This window comes from Carassius gibelio, chromosome B11, assembly GCF_023724105.1.
Source record: "Carassius gibelio isolate Cgi1373 ecotype wild population from Czech Republic chromosome B11, carGib1.2-hapl.c, whole genome shotgun sequence".
In the NCBI taxonomy this organism is placed as follows: Eukaryota; Metazoa; Chordata; class Actinopteri; order Cypriniformes; family Cyprinidae; genus Carassius; species Carassius gibelio.
In genome coordinates this window covers 24,441,275-24,453,505 of record NC_068406.1, presented here as the reverse complement: position 1 = coordinate 24,453,505, position 12,231 = coordinate 24,441,275, and the positions used below count along the sequence as shown (strand labels likewise).

The following is a 12,231-nucleotide window of genomic DNA, read 5'->3' as shown; positions in this document are numbered from 1 at the left end:
ATGTACCTGTTTTTATTTATTTATATGAGATTCTGTATCAGTGTTAAGAAACTTTTCTATCAATTAAGTCTTCATGAGTAGTTATCCATCTTTTTTTAGCCTGATCTGAAGTGATTAACAGTACACAAGAACAAACATCCCGACGCAACATGAGGTTCAGTAATTTGGTCGAGGACATAATGGCGAAAGAGAAACTCTAACTCTATAGTCAGATTCTCTCTGTGGGTTTACAACATTATTATATCCACATATTATATCCACAAACTCAGGCCAGCATTTTTAAATAGACCATAAAGTGCAACCAAATATTTCAAGCGGATCACTTTTAGAAGTAACGTCTCAGATACGTATGGTAACCCTTGTTCCGTGAATGAGGGAACGGACATGTCGTGTCAGATGACCGACAAATTGGGATCTCTCTTAGACAGACCAATCTACTTCGAGTTTAAACTAAATGCACATAGGCATGTGATTATTACACCCAGCTTCTGCAAATCAATCATAGCCCTCTTGAAATTGTGGAAGCCTTCCGGGGAAACACAGGCTCTAAACCCATATTTTGGACATATATACGATCCACTTAGGTATCTACATATAATTCAAAATGTCGTATTTTGAAGTTTTGAATTGGAAATAGGCTACAGGATGCACGAATGATTCTCAATTCATAACTTAATGTGGCATTTGCTCTTTCGCAATTTTTCACACCGAACGCATTTTTCCGTTCCACAATTTTTTCTAAATCTTTTACTAGCCTATGTAAACACACAACATACTCCGTTAGAACGTAATCTCGCTTCCATGAGATATGGAATCAGTACTGTGTATGGGGAAAAGCTCCTTTTTCCTTGATACTGAAGCCTTTTTTCAATAACGCAGTGCAACGGCATTGCAATTTGTTTAATCTGTTAAACTTTTTAAACCAATGACAGCGCTGTGTAGCGCCAAAGCCCGCCAGACTGCAAGGACCAGCCAGCCGCCTCACAGATGTCCTTGATAGAAACACCACTAGACCAGGCCCGTGAAGAGGCCATCCCTCTAGTGGAGTGGGCTCTTAGTCCTATGGGGCACTCAAGGCCCATAGAGGAGTAACACAGATTGATAGCGTCAACTAGAGCTGTAGTCAAGTCCAGCTTTGTCAAGTGCAAGTCAAGTCAAAGTCCAAGACTAGTTGAGACAGAGTCAAGACCGAGTTCAAAGAGGTTCAAGTTCATGTCCAAAGTTTCGAGTCCAAGTCAAGACCGTGTCCAAATGAAAGAAAAAAAAATGTAAGCAGCAACGGCCTTGTCCAAAGGCAGCATTTGCTCATAGCCCTTCTCCTGAGAGCCATTGACTGAAGTGAGAGCTGCAGAAGTGGAAGTGCGTAAGCGGGCCGAGTAGTCCACAACTTCAGTCAGCTCATCGTGAACTTCAGGGAAGAGCGGGGAAGAGCACTGGTGGGGGGCCTGAATGCATCCTGGCAGGTACCACTCGTCCAGCCTGCTGTGTATTGGCTCTTCAGGCGGCGCCCACTCTAAATCAGGTTTCTCGCCAGCTTTGGAGAGGATGCGAAAAAGCTTGGCATCCATCCCAGCTTTAGCGTCGATGGGCTCTAGTGACGGCATGTGGACGGGGTCAGAATTACTGGCCAAATCTTCCATTTCGGAAACCGCGAGTGACATGGAGTCATCAAGCGGCTCATCCTCTGATCCGACAAAAGAGACAAGGTCGCTCACTTCAGCCAAGGGACACTGCTCTGGTCGTGTCTGCTCTGGCCATTTTCGCCCCTGAGGCGTCTGCCGTTGCTAAGCAACCATGATGTGCATGCATACCTCGCGCCTACATTGGAAATAACGAACTTGAGCGCGCAAAAGATGCAATATGTAAAAGGCTCCTTAAAAGCGCTGGATGGCGGCAGGAGATTTACTAAGAAGCTTACCGAAAACGTGAAGTGGGCGGCTCGAGGTCGCCAGTCTGCGAGAACACCGGCGCCGCAGATGTTCGGCGATCTCAGCTGATCCACTTCAGTGCCTCTTCAAAAGTGGGAAAGCTCGTTCCAGCAGGCGAAGGCATTCAGCGAAACGATCCAGTGAAGAAAAATCCTAGCTGAAGAAGTGAGGTTTGATTTTATTTTTAAAAAATGTATCCGACTTACCACAACAATATTTCCGTCAGAACATCAATTTAAATCAGCAGAACGGGATCAATCTCTTCTCGACCGTTGGAATTCAAAAACGTGCACTGCACTCGCGAGACAATGCTGCGTGAACATGCTCGCGCAAATGCAAACAAATTGTTTACTTTGTAAAATTAATGAAAATAATGAGTGTAGCGTTTACTACGTCACGGGAGTTTAACAGCAATGTAACGCAGGTAAATAAGTGGGAGGTTCATTTACCTGATTAAAGCATGGGCAGTCAAGAGTTGAAACGTGGACCAGTAAAATCTGTATGTCGGAATCCAGTACTTAAGCACGGGCTATATGCGAAAGAGAGTATTAGGTTTGACATGTTGTCTCATAAGGAGAGATGCGCCACCGGTAAGCGGTTGTTTCTCTCTATTGAGCTGTGGTTAAAGTTTGTTTGTTCGTTTGTTGCACTACTGCTGTACTGCCGCTATGTATGTGCGTGGTTTGTATACTTGATAATTGTTACGTTGGTCATGTTGATAAAATCTTATTTTCAGTCTCACGTTTAACGCTGTCAGCTCGATAGTACCCTTGACTATATTCTAGTAAATATTTGAATTTGGAGCGTTTCACTGTTACATAAGCTACATCCTGCTTGTGGTGCTGAATGGGTAATGTAGTCAATCGCTTTAGATTAGTAACAGTGTCACTATTTAAAATTACAATTCACTTTAGACCAACTTACACCTTTGTCGTTTTGGGCTAATGGTTTGATGCGTTTTACATTGATTGTGTATTCCTGTGTTTAGAGATATTTGCTTTATTTAGTCATTTAATTTTAAACACTAATTATATTGCTGATTATATTGACATTTATATTTTATTCATGTTAGTATATTCAGAATTTATGGTGTATTACGTATGTCAATGTGGCTAATATTGTTGTTTACACCATAGTCTTGATATTTCAACAGGTTTATAAACTGCTATTTGTGGAAAATCAATCAGTTTAAATAAAAAACCACAACGTGTCCTCTCCTGAGGCCCCGTTTGGTGGGGAGATTCTTAAAGAACCAAACAATGATTTTATTACTTCTTTTTGTTTATGTTTGGTGTTCAACAGATGAAAAATTTTAATCCATAAAGCAAAATTGTTTAGTTGCGCTACATAATTTCACATAAATTCAAAGAATGAAATGAAAGAGCAGCAAACAAGGCTATACGTCTTTTGCGTGCTCAAGTCTGTTATTTCAAATGTAGGAACGTTGAAAGCTCAGCCAATATGAAGGAACAGCTGATCATAGCTGTATATGGATAGGCATTTTTAAATAATTTAGTAGCTAGTACTAATTATGTTTTCCACGCGCGTTTAGGTGCGATCTGTGAACTCGTATTTTTTGTTTTAATAATGTGCCTTTTAATATTATCAATTATATTCAAAAACGATACAAATCGTGCCTACAAATGCACGGATCTAGGTTAATGTAAATGTTACATGATGAAGTGTGCGTGGCGTGTGTGCATTTTGAGTGCGTTCTTTCACTGCATTATTCGGTGTATTCAAATGCATTTATGAATGCATATAGTCATGATCTGCAAGATTAACCACAATCTGATGTGATCCAACCACCTCAGAGAAAACCAGTGTCTAGCTGCTGCAAGAGCTTTAGAAGCACAGCAGCTGTGGTCAAAGAGTTCTTTTGTGTTCTGATTGGATGATGATGATGAGTGGATAAAGACTAGAGCAATCAAATAGTGAGAGAGTGATCTGCTCACATGGTTATGTTCGTAGATGTTTCGACGTGGAAAGCAGTTCGAAATGGAAATATTTATATTTTATTTGTTAACATACTTTTCGTACCTTAAAATCAGTTAGAATCATTTGAGAATCATTTGAGTCAGTTTGGGGATCGCAAATCATTTGAGTCAGTTCGGGAGTTCGGAGCGGGATCATGAATCATTTGAATCAGTTCGGGAGTTCAAAGCGGGTTCGCGAATCATTTGAGTCAGTTTGGGAATCGCGAATCATTTGAGTCACTTCGGGAGTTCGGAGCGGGTTCGAATCATTTGAGTCAGTTCGGGGATCGCGAATCATTTGAATCATTCCGGAAGTTCGGAGCGGGTTCGCGAATCATTTAAGTAGGTTCGCGAATCATTTGAGTCAGTTTGGGGATCGTAAATCATTTTAATCAGTTCGGGAGTTCGGAGCGGGATCGCGAATCATTTGAATCAGTTCCGGAGTTCGTAGGGTGTTCGCGAATCATTTGAGTCAGTTCGGGAGTTCAAAGTGGGTTCGCGAATCATTTGAATCAGTTCGGGAGTTCAAAGCGGGTTCGCGAATCATAGCTGTATATGGATAGGCATTTTTAAGTTATTTAGTAGCTAGTTCTAATTACGTTTTCCAAGCGTGTTAAGGTGTGATATGTGAACTCATATTTTTTGTTTTAATGATGTACCTTTTAACAGTATAAAGTATATTCAAAAACTAAACAAATCGTGCCTAAAAAGTGCAAGCATCTAGGACCCACCCAGCAAAAACTCGTTGAAAAGACGTCATTGGCAGACGTCCAAATTACGTTTAAATGTGGTTGAAAAGTGAAAGGTGAAAAGACATCTTTTTCAGACCTAATTACAACCGCAAATTATTTTTCATATTCCTAATTAGTGAAATTAGGCAATTCACAGTATATTGACACATTACACACATTTCATGTAAATTCTTAATCACATCTTGAGCCTCCTTTGATTAAACGGACCGTAAAAACATTAATATTGTGAAATATAACTACAGAAATTATTGTTTTCTAGGTGGATGCATTGTCAAATGTAATCTATGCCTGTAAACTGAATTTTAACACAATTACTCCGGTCTTCAGTGTTACGTGATCTTCAGAAATCATTATAATATACTGATTTGCTGCTCAAGAAACATTTCTGATTATTATCAATGTTTAAAACCGTTGTGCTGCCCAATATTTTGTGTTAACTATTACATTTATCAGTATTTTTTTAATAGACCTTGCAAAAGAGTAGTATTTATTTAGATTTTATCTATCAATTTAAAAGTCTTTACTATAAACTATAAAATTACTATAAACTTATCTTTTTGTATTGATATAATTTTTCAAGACAAACTATGACCAATTATTACATTAGAACAACCAAAAATGTCAATTCTGTCATTAATTACTTACCCTTTTGTGCAGAACACAAATCAAGATATTTTTTTAACAGATGCCTTGTGTACACAAAAAACAACAACAGCAAAAATAATCCATTCAGACATTATGAATCCACAATGAATTTTCACAGAAGCATCAAAAGCGCCAGCTCTCACGCCAATGCAACACTGATGCATCATGGTGCTTGTGTGAATGCATTATTTTATAAATAAATAAAAATTCTCAGATTTCATTAAAAAGTTCAGCATTTATGTTTCAAAGATGAACAAAAGTCTGGCTTGGAACAACATGAAGGTGAGTGAGGAAAATCTTTAGTTCAACTAACACGTTTGGTAAATGGGGTTCCCACCAGTAGATCTCTGCCTGATCTCTGATCTTCTGCTTCTTCTCCTGCTTCCTCCATCCCAATTCTGGATGAATGAGCCACGGCAGATGTTTCCACTTTGAATGCTTTAACCTCACTGTTTTTTCTCAAGCATCTAAAGTGAGAAAGAAAACATTAACTAAAATGTAAGTTAATACAAAAACAATGTTTGTACAAAATGTACTAATTGAAGTGTACTCGTTCTTCATGAGGGATTATTAACTAATCAGTTTGTCAGGGGCTGTCAGCTCTGGCCCTTAAGGTGAGACTTGGGTTTCTGCAGAGTAAAACCGGGCGTTTATGACTTTGTGTGTGTTTTCAAACTGCTGCGTGTTTCTAAATCATGCAATCAAAATGACCCCCCTTACCTAACCCCACCCTAAACCTACCATCCCTATGACGTCAGCCAATTAGGTACCATGGTCTAAAAACACCCTGATCTGGTAACTCCCATTACTTTCCTGCAGAGACCTATGCTTGGCTTAAGGTCCACGGTCATGCAGAGTTTACGTCTCAATCAGCTTCACAGTTTGCCCAGCTGTGAATATATTGTGTACATAAATGTAGGTACTGGTAAGCACTGTGGCTCACTATACACTGGTGACTATTTCTGTCCTCATTGTACAACATCACTACTGACATTAATGCACAACAGTAAAACTGATATCTTGCTTTTAATGCTATTTACAGCACATTATGATAAATACTTTACATGTATGTGCAAGATTTAATTCATAAATTGGAAATGCTTACTAGATTAGACATTACCTTTCTAGTGATATGTTTATGCTGAAATATATTATTGGTTTGTGTTTTAAAAGCTATTACGTGTAACCTTATAGCGAATTATCAGTGCACCGTAAAAAGAAAATTGTGATTAAGGCAGCCCTTCACCACTGAGTACTGAGCAACGGACCTGAGTGAAACACACCCAGTGTTTACGTCCACACCTGATCACACTCACCTGTCTGTGACTTATAGTTAGTAAAACTGAAGACCTTGATTAATGTGTTCAGGTGCACTGCACTAGGTTGGTGTAAAACGCTGCATGTAAGTGGACCTTGAGAGACAATGTTGAGATCTCCTGCAATATGTTCTGAACATGAACTATAAAGAGGCAGAATGACTTACAACACTCATGTCCAGTCCTGGGGTTTATCAAACCTTGTGGTTTATCAATGATTTTCAGTCTCTGAAATAGAAAAGATCTATCAATGATGAACTATTATTTACCCTGTTTGTCTCTGTGAGGTGTTCATTTTACCTGTGTGTTAAGATCAGTAATTATGACTGTCGAATGTCTGACTTGACTCAGTGTATTCTGCCCCTAAACATATGATTAGACTATCAGTCGAATATCACCAAGATTTTAAAATTCAGATTCGACTGTGAAAAACCTTAGTCGGGTCACCCCTAGTAATTTCAAATATTACTATTTTACTGTATTTTAATCAAATAAATGCAGCAGTGGTGAGCATAAAATATTTATTTTAAATACATTAAATAATATTTTCTATTTCTCTTCTACCTTTATTTGACCCTCTAACTTTAACACTCACTATTCTAACTCTAGTCTTAAAAAAAAAATTCTAACTACCTTTCTAATCTTTTTGTATTTTCTTTTCATTTATTATGCAATTTTATACATGTATGTGTGTGTGTGTGTGTATGTGTAAAGACCTCTAACTAGCTTGCTCTATTCTTTATTTAATTCTATCCTTTTTTTTTTCTTATTATATAATTTAAAATCCCATGCTACGTGTACTTTGTTAACCTAACTGAGACTTGTTATAGAACTTACATATCATTGCTCTATTTGTTGTTTTTGATTGCTTCCACTGTCTTCATCTGTAAGTCGCTTTGGATAAAGGAGTCTGCTAAATGAATAAATGTAAATGTAAATACATGATAAATCTGACCCTAATCGTGGAATGGTAGTGTATGTTTGAGGTATTACTTACTAGTTATGTCTAAAATTGTTCTTCAGCTGGATACACGCACGGCCATCAGCATGGAATAATCTAGAACATAAACAATGTCATTCTGTCAATCTGTCAAAGCCAACAATATTTATTATACAATGCCAGGTTTATTATAAATAAACTATAGCAGAGGTGAAATGCAGAAAAGAAAATAATTTACAGATTATACAATTTTTTTTTAAAAGAATAACAGAATTTAAAGTTTTAGCTTTACTAACCGGCTAATACTCTTACAGTGTGGACATCAAAATAACTAACAGACAAACAAACACACACACACACACAATGAAAATATTTTATAAACACACACACACACACACACACACATATAAGAAAATTACAGATTCATGCTGATGTAAGTTAGGCGAAATATTGTAAAAGATGCATAGTTAGCATTACAGTTGAGATGCTAACGGACTTTTTCTTTAGACACTGACCATTTCTATAAAGTACATTTTCAACGAAAGCGTGTCATTTACATGAAAGAAAGTTTCAGGGACACTTTTATGTAATATGTTTTGCAATTTAGGGATTAAACTTACCTGAAATTAGTGAAAACAACCATGAGAGACAGCGTCCGTTCAGCTGCTTGACGGTTGAGCTGCGCCCCGTTTCCATGGTGACTTTTCCGCTCTAGTTCAGCGCGTGCACAACAAGTGTTTTTTCAAAATATATTTCAATATATTTAACAGTGCTTCAGACATGATGTCTAATATATTTCTTCACTAGTTTATATTAATGGCTTTGTGGTGCGAAATAAAAGGTTATTTTGTGCTAAATTTGGACTAAAGCCCATCTACATCTATTTTTGGGATAAATTTGGATTAAAATAATAATTATTTTTTTTTTTAAAAAAGACGTTAAATGTCGCTTTTTGGGCTTAATTTGGACCAAATTCGACGGAACAAATCGAAGACCAATTTTCAACGTCGCTTTTTGGTCTAAAAGATGGCCATGACGGGCCGACTTGATTTAGACCAGAAAACGACGTCCAAATGACGTCTGGTGCTGGGTGGGCTGTCTTCATTACAACAATATCAACTTTTTTTTTTTTTTTTTTTTTACACACCTACGCCTACTGATAAAGGACATCGTCAACAGTTTTGACGGCAAAATAGACTATGTTTGACAGGTGCAATATTTGAAAATCAATATTTATTTAATTACATTTATATCTGAATTTATGTCATCCTATTTTCTTTCAAATAAAAAATGTCATGAATTAATATGTATTTGTGTACAAAATCACAAACATTTTCCTATTATATTTTGCCAGGAAACGCTTCCAACAAATAGGCATCGGTTCTATTTCTAGCATGCACGCGTTTTCCGCGCGCAGTCTGCAAGCAAGCTCGAACCTGTTAACATGGGAGCCGAATTAAAAACAGACACGCCACGCGGCTGAGACGCTTGCGCAACGCATCCAGTGTGTCGCCGATCACTGGCCTTATGAGCGCGCATACCGCGCATACATTGGAAATAACGAACTTGAGCGCGCAAAAGCCGCGATATTTGAACGGCCCCATAAAAGCGCTGGATGGCGGCAGGAGATTTACTGAGAAGCTTACCGAAAACATGAAGTGGGCGGCTCGAGGTCGCCAGTCTACGAGAACACCGGCGCTGCAGGTGTTCGACGATCTCAGCTGAGCCGCTTCGGTGCCTCTTCAATGGCGGAAAAGGTCGTTCCAGCAAGCGAAGGCCTTCAGCAAAGTGATCCAGCAAAGAAAAAACCTTGCTGAGATCTTATTTCCTTGGGCGATTTGCAATTTTGGCGGGCTTTGGCACGCTGCATCGCCACAGCGCTGTCATTGGTTTAAAGAGTTTAACAGATTAAACCAATCAATGGCGGTGCAGCTGCACTGCGTTATTGAAAAACGGCTTCAGTATCGAGGAAAAAAGGAGCTTTTCACCATAAGCAGTATGAGTGAAGTATGGACAAATGTATCGTTTGACTTTTGATACTGTATTTCATGCTTGGGTTTATAAAAACACATTCAATTCAACTTTTAAAAAAACATTCCTTGAAACTTTGCATTTTCCCCGCCAATCAGTGTTTTTTCCCCACATTTTCAAAGCATCTGTGTGAAGAGAATATGAGTAGGTAAATGTGAATGTGTGCATAATTTAAAATACAAATATTACTTACAAATAGTTGAAATTTATTTTTCTTTTTTTGTTATTTTACTGGTGTCCTTTCTTTTACTTTTTCCCCCTTAAATCCCCTAAAATCCTTTATTTCATTCTTCTAAATAAAAACACCATCCACTACCCCAGGGGTCCTCAACCCTGGACCTCACGATCCATTTTCCTGAGTTTAGCTCCATCCCTAATCAAACACATCAAGTTAGTCTTCAGGATTACTACAAAGTTGGTAGGCTGGAGCTAAACGAACTAAAAGTGGAGCCCTGCACTAGCAAAAAACTTGGTGAATGTTAGGTTTAAAGAGGCTCAAATATGCAGATCTTTTAGTTTTTCATCACAACTGTCCTTTTATTTCAGCATGTGTGCGTCGTCTTGAGGAGATCAGAGTTGTTTTGCTGGGCTGGGTTCATTGTGGAAAGAGTTCAGCTGGAAAAACCATCTTGAACCAAGATGAATTTGCAGATCAGACTGAAGGATATCTGCCACTTTCTGGATGAGGGGTTTAAGAGAAAAGCATATACCGTATTTTCTATAAGTCGCACTTTTTTTCATAGTTTGGCTGGTCCTGCGACTTATAGTCAGGTGCTACTTATTTATCAAAATTAATTTGACATGAACCAAGAGAAATGAACCAAGAGAAAACATTACCGTCTCCAGCCGCGAGAGGGCGCTCTATGCTGCTCAGTTCTCCTGTAGTCTACACTGAAGACATAGAGCGCCCTCTCGTGGCTGGAGACGGTAATGTTTTCTCTTGGTTCTAAATAAATGCGACTTATAGTCCAGTGTTACTTATATATGTTTTTTTCCTCGTCATGATGTATTTTTGGACTGATGCGACTTATAGTCCGAAAAATATGGTATTTAAATTGAAATAAAGACTCAGTAGTTGTATATGAGGTGTCATGAATTAATCTAAGTGTGTTCAGACTCAAAGACTTTGCGAATGTCTGTTTTATGAACATTAATATTATGCAATCATAGAGAGTTCAGCAGATGGGAAAGTCTCATCATAGATCGTGTTCAGGAAAGTTTACAGGACATTAAATCATCATTTGGTAAGTCCTTCAACTGGAGCAGACAGTTTGTGTTCCAAAGAGAAAAAGCACATTTAAGCACATTCGTAATATTAACATTTGTTCTTGGGATCGCGAATTTGTGTTGGGATCGCGAATCATTTGAGTCAGTTCGGGAGTTCAAAGCGGTTTCGCCAATCATTTGAGTCAGTTTGGGGATCGCGAATCATTTGAATCAGTTCGGGAGTTCGGAGTGGGTTCGCGAATCATTTGAGTCATTTGGGGATCGCAAATCATTTGAATCAGTTCGGGAGTTCGTAGCGGGTTCGCGAATCATTTGAGCCAGTTTGGAGCGGGATCGCAAATCATTTGAATCATTTCGGGAGTTCGGAGCGTGATCGCGAATCATTTGAGTCAATTTTAGGATCGCGAATCATTGATTCAGTTCGGGAGTTCGTCGCGGGTTCGCGAATCATTTGAGTCAGTTTGAGGATCGCAAATCATTTCGGGAGTTCGGAGCGGGATCGCGAATCATTTGAGTCAAGTTTGGGATCGCGAATCATTGATTCAGTTCGGGAGTTCAAAGCGGGTTCGCGAATCATTTGAGTCAGTTAGGGGATCGAAAATCATAATCATTTCGGGAGTTCGTTGCGGGTTGTCATTATATAACCTTTTTAGCATAAAATGTTCTTTGGAGTTGCGTAAAGAACCCTATGATTCTATATAGAACCCCAATGAACCCTTTTTTCTAAGTGTGCTATTGAAAAAATACAAGATCCAGAATCAGGGATCATTAAATATACAGTGATTCCTAGATGATTTACAGTTTGTGTGTATGTATATATACACACACACACACACACACACACACAATGCATGAACATGATTTAATTCAGATTACATTTTTATTAAAACTTTGCAAAATTCAAAATGCCTCACATCGCTTGCAAAATGAAGCACCACATTCAAAATATAACAAACACGTCTCAAAAGAAAACATTTGAAAATACCTTTGTCATAATGTTAATTTCTGTTACATTTGTGTGCATTGCATAGACAATTGTGTTGTGTTTTGCGGAAAAAAAAGCTTGCAAAAAGTGTTTTATGAAATTATGAAAACTGAGTCGAAGGCTGATAAATAAGTGCATGGTTTTGCATATTTGGTGTATAATTCTTTTTGAGTGACAGCTTTCAGAATCTGTGATCTGTAAGTAAAGATTTAATGTGTAAGCATTTGATTAAAACTGTAACATCCCTGAATCACTTCACATTAATTATTTCAAGTTGTAGCTGTATTTTAAATCTGAAATGTAAATCTATATAATCCTACAGGAACAAATCTAGAGTCTACAGTCATATTATCTCTACTAGTTTTATTAAAATTGAGGCCAGTGTTTATAAATGAAAAATATCAAAATCTTTTAAAGCTAGGAAGTGAAAA

General features: G+C 38.0%; 1 long non-coding RNA gene across 1 annotated transcript; it reads right to left on the bottom strand.

Annotated features, from left to right (window-relative positions):
• Positions 1–7,454: 7,454 nt before the first annotated feature.
• LOC127968618 (uncharacterized) lies at positions 7,455–8,246 on the bottom strand. The gene is made up of 3 exons (XR_008156029.1): positions 8,178–8,246; positions 7,615–7,674; positions 7,455–7,530 (listed from the first exon to the last, which is right to left on the bottom strand). It is a non-coding gene; the product is annotated as an uncharacterized LOC127968618 (long non-coding RNA).
• Positions 8,247–12,231: the final 3,985 nt, after the last annotated feature.